Below are 9,919 nucleotides of genomic sequence, written 5' to 3'. Positions count from 1 at the left end.
TCGGGGCAAGTCAAAAAAGTGGGAAAAATGCTCTCCTTTCTGGTAGCACTTCTCTAGTTAGTGCCTCCTTCATAAGCCAGCAAGTAAAAGCACAGGTGGAGCAGATTATGGATACAAAAAGGGTTGCATTAAAGGTTTTGAACATAACATTGGATAATGTCAGAGTAGAGATACAAGGGAGATCTTTATCCGCACAGTGCTCAGGGGAAATTACAGGAGCTCCAGATATTGCGGTCCAGCATGAAGGGAGCTGTCGATACTGACCCTGATTTTTTGGTGATTGAAGGCAAGATAGCTTCTCTAACTAGTGCACTCACAGCTCTTGAAGCCGATGCAAGCAGCTCGAACATAACAAATGAGGTGGATCGTCTCAAGGTATGTGTCGACCAAGTCAAGGCAGGATTTTTGTTTATGTGGTAATGCCCTAGGTACTTGGCATGGTACTCTCTTCTATTTAGGTGGTTGTTTTTGTCATGCCAATTATTTTTGTTTATGTGGTAATGCTCTAGGTACTTGACATGGTACTCTCTTCTATTTAGGTGGATTTTTTTGTCATGCCAGTTATTTCTGTTATGGTGCCAAGTGCCCAACCTACCTGACAAGGTAGTTTTTTCTATTGTGGGGTTCTTTTGTGACATGGCTATTTTTCTGTTAGGTGGTAGAAACCAAGGTAGTTTATGTGGTAATTATTCTTTTTGTATACTTTGGTTTTGCACTCTTGTTTAGTTCTATCATGGTAATAGTGCCCAAGGTACTTACAGCCTTCACCTGTGGGTTTTTTGTTCTTCATTTGTCATGCAGAAAGAAGTGACTGACTTGGAAGCATCGAGTACGTGTGTGCAACAGATCAACTTTTGTGAGAGCATGTTGGAGCAGGTGAAGGCTAGTGACACAATGTTACTACTTTCGACAACTGGCCAGCACTTGAGCCACTTGCAGGCTACAATCTCTATTCCAAGACTATGTGTTGCATGTGTTCTTGCATTTATGGCTTCCCATGTGGTTTGTGTATGCACGCTAGCATGCGGCCATGCATACCATGCTATGTGTTTTGCTTCCTGGCTTGGATCGGAGACGATATGTGCGGACGCCTCTTGCAAGAGGAGTATTCTAGATTCACTTAAATTGATGCTCCTACATACAGGTTGGTTGTCATTGCTCCAAATCTCATATAAATACAAGAACAGTTCAGGTTGCCTTCAAGTATCTGCTGATTGCACAAGCCTCAACTTCACCGTTGTGCTTGCCCAGGTTCTGGCCATATTCCTTGTGTGGCACCGATACATGATGACGTGCCAAAGGTTGTGCTACAAGCTACTTCTGAAGCCGATAGTGTGGACTCTAGTGAGGGTACTCCAGCTGTGAAGGTAGACCCCCCTATAAGGACAGCAAGAGTTGAGACACAACCAAGCAAAAGCAGTCCAAAGGAAGATGCAACAGTTGACGATGCAGAGGCAATAGCGCAAGAGGGAGTGGATGCTGGTAGCTAGTGATGAGAATTCAGATTTTCCCATATTTTTGAGTGACATGGTGAAGGTGTCAAAGAAGCACAAGAAAAACGGCAATGGTAAGTGGTAATGGTATTGGACTTGTTAACTTCTAGGCAATGTCTACATGGGACTGATGTGTTGTTTTATGACATAGGTGGACCTTCCAAAAAGAACAGACCTTCGGAGTCCACACGTTCAAAGGAGCATGCTCAGCATGCAGATGGAGATATGGAGAGAGGGAAGCACCCAAGCCACCTCCTGCCATGAAGAAGACTCCCAGAAAGAGTACTCCCCTCTGCAATCCTTCTAATGTTTCCCACCCCCAAGCCTCAAGTTTGCAAGAAATTGTGACTCTTCAACTGTAATACAAGATTCTTTGATTCTCGATTTTGAATGCAAAAGAAACTTCTTTGTCGGCCTCTTTGTTTTTGTCGCTTTTATGTCAAATATTGACTCAAGGGGACCTTTAAGCTACCCGTAGAGGAAATCATCATCATCAGAGATCCCCAAAAGTACATTCCCCCATCTATCTCCTCCTTGCCATATGATGATCCAACCCAGCCAGCCATCATATTAAATCTTAATGGTGTACTTTGTCTTACATGTACACCTAATAAGTATGACCCTTCGTATGTCCCCGATATTGAGGCTACATCATTTGTCAAGCATGAGGAGGTGGATGGCAGGTACCTGTTTGTTCCAAAAGATGCACATGATTTTATTGCATGGGATGTGACATGTGCAAGATGTCTACATATGGAGCAATGCAATGATCAGCAGAGTGGGCTCAAAAATTCAAAGATGTTTTCTCTAGGTTCACAGCTATATTAATGGATGGATTGGACAACAGTTATGTGATGTCGGTAGTTACTATTTTGGTGATGGAAGACCGGCATTTTTCAAGGTATTGCAGAATTTTTTGGTGACGTTGCAGCGGTATGATACCTGTAATGTCCTTTTAATTGACAACATTTCCTATAAATGTCATTATAATCCTCATGGTACTTACATCATAGTGCCTGGTATTGAGCACCACTCCAGCCAATACTTGTCAAAAGATCTAAAGGTTTGGCTGGAAGGGTGGCAGCATGCTATAAATCATCGTGCCTTGGCGGACACAAACAGCAAAACAAAACCTACTAATGACAACAAGTATGTATTCACAACAATTGCAAAAGGGTTTGAAAAGACATCATATGATGCGTACTTATGTGGGCTGCAGCTCATGCTCACAAAGTGCAAGCGAAGATGATGTCCCTTGCTTTTTTTTGGATGACAGATCCTTTATGTACCTTTTGTAACTAAACTAAACCCGAGGCAGAACCTTGTATATTTATATGCTACTTTCCATGTGGAAACCAATTTTTTGGATTCATTTTGATTGCCATTGTAACTCATGTAATGACTTGATGTCAAATTGATGAAGATGTAATATATTCCTTTTGGTTGGATGCGTTGTCTTTGTGTCCCAGCATTGAAGTGTCATTTTTCTGATTCAAGTAGTTTAAGACTGTTTAAGTGTCCTAGCATTGATGTGTTATTCTTCTTATTTTGTTATTGTTTTCTAGTTTTTTTTAAGAAAGCTTCCTACAGAAGCCACCTGTGGACTACCTGTAAGGTACTTTGGGTTGGCATACAAAAAATTAATAGATTGTTATGTAAAAAAACCACCCGAGGACTACCTATAAGGTACTTTGGGCTGGCATACAAAAACTTTTACAAGTCCTTGTTTCCTACATAGTCTAAGACCGTTTCCACCTATGAACTACTTGTAAGGTACTTTGGGCTGGAAGACCCGTAAAGTACCTATAAGGTACTTTGGACTGGCAGATCACAAATTTTTCAAGTGCTTGTTTCTTACATATTTTAACATACAGTTTTCTACAGAAACCACTTGAGGACTACGTATAAGGTACTTTAGGCTGGCATACAAAAAACTTTTAGATGTGCCTTTTCCTTCATAATTTCACATACAATTTCTTATAGATACCACTTGTAGACTTTGTTTAAGGTACTTTGTGCTGACAGACCTATAAAGTACCTATGACGTACTTTGGGATGGCATACAAAAAGTTTTACAGGTGCTTGTTACCTACATATCTTAACATACAGAAACCACTTGAGGACTACCTTAAAGGTACTTTGGGCTAGTAGACAAACTTTTAAAAGTGCTTGTTTCCTACATATTTTAACAGAAGTGCTTGTGAATTACCTGTAAGGTAATTTAGGCTGGTAGACTGGTACTTTGTGTTCCAGAATTGAAATGCTATTTTTGTTACTCAAGTAGACAAAAACGTTTACAAGTGCTTGTTTGGATTGGCCTGCAAGAGGTTTTGAAACCTATGATAGGCTCCTACAAAAACCACTTGTGGAATAGCTGCAAGGTAATTTGAAGCTCATTATGGGTACTTCTACAAGTTAGTTGGGAAGCAACCTATATCACTATTGGCATACTATTGTACAAAGTTTTGTATACCTCTGTAGCGAGTTTGAACTTATGTGGCTCTCCTTCTAAGGGTTCCAAGGGTATCTTAATCAATCTAACCGAGTGTGATGCCATAAGCACTTTTGGTTGACTAGCAGGTATGTAATAGATATGTTCGGCAACTTCCACTAGCTTGTATTAGTACCTTTCAACCAAATAGCTCCCTACAGAAAGTATGTTTCCCTAGGAATCACTCAAGGCTCTTGTTGTTTTGTATTTCTCCTCTGAGCACCTCAAAAGGTAGAAGTCAGCTCCATGTTCATTGGCAATGGTGGTAAAGGTATCATCGATGCATAGAGCATCACTAATTGTGTCATGGTGCCCCCATACATCGGCAGATATGATCCTTCATCATCGTTGAAATCTTCACTTTCTGCATTCTCATCATTCAATGCCTCAAGGGTTAGATACTCCCAATTCTCAACATGTGTGTTGTTCAAGCGTCGCCTCCAACGCTAGGACATACAAAATTCACAAAAACAAGAGAGAAGTCTGCAACGAAGTGCAATCTTGTCACTCTTGGAGTATCCATTGACACAGTGTATTGATCGTGAGCCTTCAACTAGCTTGCAGTTCCACTTATTCTCCCTTGGCACCTCAGTTGCTTGGACCTCCCAAAAAATCCGATTCACCCCTGTGTGACCACTTTCATCATTAAATTTATGCTTCAAGAAGCCATTAACATCCTTGGCACACTTCATGTGCCATGCATCAGGCTTTAACTGCTCATGTGTTAAAGCCCTCTTAACAAATGCCCCTTCCCCATCATGCTCCCCTTTGCCGTGGCCAGAGGCAAATAAACTCCACAACATTTCAATGCCAATCAAACCGTAGTACCTAAAATAATGACCCACCTTCAATACTAGGAAGAAACAAATTTTTGGAAACTTTTCATCAGAGGTGGAATAAAACCAGGCCTAGATGACACAAAGAAGAACGGTCTAGATGACTTGAATTGAAAATCACATCCATTTTATCACACCCAATGCCGCTTCAAGAAGTTGAATCCTTGATTTTGAAGCCAGACACTATGCAGCTGCAAGCAATGTTGCACAAGGAGCATGTCATGATCTTTGTCACATCAAAAATGTAACAATGTGTATATTTTAACACCTGGCTTTTTCGTCTCAAATGTATGTAATGTGCACCAAGATGGTGACTTGTGAAGAGTACCATTGCATTGACTGGATTTCACTTTGTTCCTTAAATGAGTAATTTTTCGTAAAGTCAATAACAGAGACCACTACATCTCTAGGAAACCTATGAATGCAATCTTTGAACTGCTGAGATTTCCATTGGGCAATAAAATTGTGTCGGATGTAAGTAGTTAGATGCTTTTGAAGAAAAGATGTGAAATCCTTGCCTCCCATTTCTTTCACCAGAAGATCCTTGTGCTTCTTGCCTTAAGAATGGGTTGGGCAACGTCTTCAAACACCTTAATAGAAATTTGGATTGCACTTTCAAGCGTTTTGTTTGGACAAAGCATTAATCTCTTTGACCCACATTGAGGACATTCTCCCTTCAAGCAAGGTAACTAATGAAATGTGGAGTCTATTGGTTTTGCACATAACACACTTTCAGCCAATGTGCTTTCACTAGTGTATGTGTACGTGGCAGCTTCACACTTACTTGGAGCCTCTTTTGGCAAGCATATAGCACACATGCAGCCACACCCATCACCGTGCATGCCTATATTACTGTGTCTCATGTTATTGAATGCTTCCTTGAGATATATCATCTGAATATGAGCAATACAGCAGCACGTGTAGCGATCCTTCAACTTACGAACAAACCAGGTTTCAATCCCTCAAAACATCTGAGTGGGATCTTGATGTGTGGATATTGCATTTTGAACCTCCTGTAAAGCTTTCCCTGTGCAAGAAAAAATAAAACCCATCAGAGGCTCATAATTTTTTCAAAGTAAAACCCATCAAAGTAAAAGCTCTGTGAGGTATTCAATGACTTTTTTCTACCTCGAAAGTACCTAGAGAACCTCTTTATTGTCATGGTACTTCCATGACTACCTTTGAAAAGAACTCTATGGTACTTTCAAGACTACCTTTGCAAGGTATCCTAGAATCTTTCAAAGATCTAGAGTACCTAAAGAGCCTCTTTACTGTCATGGTACTTCCATGACTACCTTTGAAAGGAACTCTATGAACTTTTTCTACCTCCAAAGTACCTAGAGAACCCATTTGAAATTGCATGGTACTTTCAAGACTACCTTTGTGAGGTATTCTAGAATTTTTCAAAGATCTAGAGTACCTAAAGAGCCTTTATACTATCATGGTACTTCCATGACTACCTTTGAAAGGAACTTTATGACTTTTCTCTACCTCCAAAGTTCCTACAGAACCTCTTCACTCTCATGGTAAATAACTACCTTTGAAAATATCTCTATGGTACTTTCAAGACTACCTTAGCAAGGTGCTCTAGACTCTTTCAAAGATCTAGAGTACCTAAAGATCCTCTTTACTATCATGGTACTTCCATGACTACCTTTGAAAGGAACTCTATGAACTTTTTCTACCTCCAGAGTACCTAGAGAACCCATTTAGACTCGCACGGTACTTTCAACACTACCTTTGCAAGGTATTCTATACTCTTTCAAAGATCAGAGAACCTAGAGAGTCTTTTTACTATCGTGGTACTTCCATGACTACCTTTGAAAGGAACTCTATGACTTTTCTCTACATCCAAAGTTCATACCTGTGAAACTTTAGGAGCATACCTGTGAATCATCAAGCAAATGTATTGGATGTTTTATGTAAGATTTTATGCCCAATCGTTTTTGACACACATCTTTTTTGTTTGGCGACACTCTTGTCTCAGTCTACCAAAAGGAAAAAACAAGATCTTTTGTCGCCTGTGTGATGGTGGAACTTTGATGTAGTTGACGACTACATTATTGCAAAGAAATGCACAGCCTCAGCCTGTTTTAACCGTGAATTGGCTGCTACAAAGTTTTGCCAATGCAATCCAATAAATCTGGCCATCTTGGAGTTGCTAATAGACCTTGATGGATCTCCTTCACTATTCACCAACATCATGCAGACAGCTCTTTTAATCTTCAGCTCCTCTTGAGACATGGATGCTTTGACTTTAGTAATTGTGCCTCAAATATTGGCTAATATTGACTTCTCATATGCATGATGCAAATGTCTAAAAGCTGGCAGTCTAGACATTGAAAGGCGGTTTTCTTAGCATCGCAAGTCATGCCTTTTGTTGCTTCCTGCCAGCATTTTGAGACTTTCATGCAAACCTAATTCACATCTTCTGTTGACCTTGAACCTGATGCATCACTTTCTCGTTGTCTCCTACGGCTCTCTCTTTTCATCATAGACCAATATTCTCGCATCCAATGATTACCTTCATGGCGAATTGTGACTGAGTATTCCCCTCCTGTGGTAATTGTGAGGCATGTCATCATGAAGTGGACTGTATTGTGCATGTTGCTAAAAGTACTCAGAGCCCTGGCAGTGTACTTGGAGGTGACTGGTCATGCACAATCCTCTCTTCCAAACATCCGACACCACAAGAAATGGCCAGCCATCCAACATGGCAATTGTGTGGAGGTTGTTGCTGGTGCGGAACGTGCTCTCTCAAACTACTGAAATGGACATTCTACAAAAGGTGACAATCGAGTGATGGCTGCTGCTCGGACACAACCTATTGGCCAATCTCCTACTGCAACATCTCCATCTTGATCTCCTGGACCATAGTCTCCAAACCTTATGACAAATTGTCCGCAAGGTCCCTCTACAACTTCTTGCTGCAATTTTTCCTCTTCTTGCAAGGGGGAGAGAGAGAGAGAGAGAGAGAGAGAGAGAGAGAGAGAGAGAGAGAGAGAGAGAGAGAGAGAGAGAGAGAGGGAGGGAGGGAGGGAGGGAGGGAGCTCGTAGATTGCTGAAGGATAGGTAGAGAGTCTTGCCTGTGAGTAAATCAAGAACCGTTAAAGTGGTTGGCACGAAGCCTTTAGAAATATTGAATATCTATCTTTTGGCTTTTGAAAACTGCCAACAAAACGCCATCCAAGAGTGCCTCACAAAAAGTGTCAAGGACACTAATTTTTGCACCACCAACCCATGCTTTAACCCAAATATCAAAGGAGCTTTCAAGGGATAGCAAGCCTCCATTACTCCCTTGATTGGGAAGTTGAGGCTTCATGTCCAAAGCTACGTCGACAAAGAAGAATTTTTTATCTCTCCTCTCCAATACATACAAGTGCGCTCACACACAACAAAGGAAAATTGCATCAATACAAAAACACATACTTATACATACATACTTGTATTTGGCACCCACATTCTCACATTCTTGCATAAACGCACATTCAGACAAACATAAACATGCATATATTCACACATGCAATTTAATATGCACACATCTTCTTCTTTATTAGTTTAATTTGTATTAAAGGGGTTTTGTAACTCCGGTCTAGCCTTGTTGTAGAAATAACGAGAACTTTATACATTAATGTCACTACAAGGAGCATAGTTGATCCAACTAAGGCATGGAGGCAACAAGAGTTTGACAGAATCTCAAAAAACAATATCATTTGCACTATAATCGAATACTCACTCTCTAAAATTCACCAAAATATTGAAAGCTAATCTTTGGCCGCTAGTCAATCTCAAGCATTTCACCTAGCATATGATTCCCAATTGTGACCAAACTTGCTAGGATGGTAGAAAAAACTATTTAGGCCAATCCTATGTCTCAAATCCATCAAACGAGGGTTGGTTGCAAAAATGATACTATATATTAACCCTAATTTGTGCAATTCAAATCAACATTCAAAGCATCATATAGCTTAGGAATTTGAGCTCTATCTAACAATAATCGATTTCTTAATCGGAGTCTTAAATCTCAAGATATGACACTATGTAGAGAGCCACAAAATAAAGCTAGAAATAGCACGAGAGTCTTACATCAATGCATAGAGCCTTCGCCTTAATTAGTGTATCATTTCTCAAAGTCTGAATGTGACTTTGCACATGAGAGAAATGTTGGAATTAGGGTTGCAGAGAAACACACACAGCTTGGAGAAGACGAAGGAAGCTCAAGGCACACAATAGAGAGTGTGTTACTTAGTGTGCAATGGAAAGATGGATAGCCCTAGAGTGATGGGCGTATATACAATGCACGGGGGAAAAAACCTCCTAAAGAGGGAAAAAATGCCCCGGCGGTCCTAGTGTGTTCACACACATCACTACCACATGTATATGGTAACAAATCCCCCCTCGAGTGATGCGGTGAACGAGAGCTGGCACATGAGTAAAGGGAAGTGCCATGCCCTGAGGACAGGATCAGTCCACAAAGGGGAGTAAGCCCAAAGCTTTGCGGAAAGCTTCAAGCTTCTCACGAGACAATGCCTTTGTGAAAAGATCTGCAAGGTTGTCCTGTGTTGGCACATAAGCCAAGCTGATCTCTCCTGCTGAGAGCCTCTCCCTGACATAGTGGTAATGCACCTCAATGTGCTTTGTGCGAGCATGAAAAATTGGGTTCCTCGCAACTGCCAATGTGCTCTGACTGTCAGTGTAGATAGTGTTGGCAGTGTCCTGTCCAACACCCAAGTCAGCCATAAGGCATCTGAGCCATACACACTCAACCGTAGCTGTGAAGACTGCCCTGTACTCAGCCTCACAACTCGAAGTGGCCACAGTAGGTTGCTTCTTGCTCAACCATGATATACATGAACTGCCAAGCATGAAACAAAAACCACTTGTGGACACTCGCGTGTCAAAACAACCAGCCCAATCTGAGTCCGAAAAAGCATGTAAGTCTGGTGGCAATGATCCCCCCTTGGGATAAAACAAGCCAAGATGTAAAGTGCCACTAAGGTAGCGGAAAATCCTCTTGACAGCCTGCCAATTCTTAGACCCTGGGCTATGCATAAATCTGCTGACCTGCGAGACTGCAAACTGAATATCTGGCCTCGTGT

The 9,919-nt window shown here is 41.1% G+C and overlaps 1 pseudogene; it reads left to right on the top strand.

The window, feature by feature from the left end:
* The first annotated feature begins 240 nt into the window (after positions 1 to 240).
* Positions 241 to 7,697, top strand: LOC147454881 (uncharacterized; annotated as a pseudogene).
* The last annotated feature ends 2,222 nt before the right edge of the window (positions 7,698 to 9,919 follow it).

Source organism: Adiantum capillus-veneris, chromosome 7 (genome assembly GCF_014529385.1).
Source record: "Adiantum capillus-veneris isolate H3 chromosome 7, ASM1452938v2, whole genome shotgun sequence".
NCBI classification, from domain to species: Eukaryota; Viridiplantae; Streptophyta; class Polypodiopsida; order Polypodiales; family Pteridaceae; genus Adiantum; species Adiantum capillus-veneris.
Note: the sequence above shows the minus strand (reverse complement) of the source record. Positions and strands in the feature narration are given on the sequence as shown.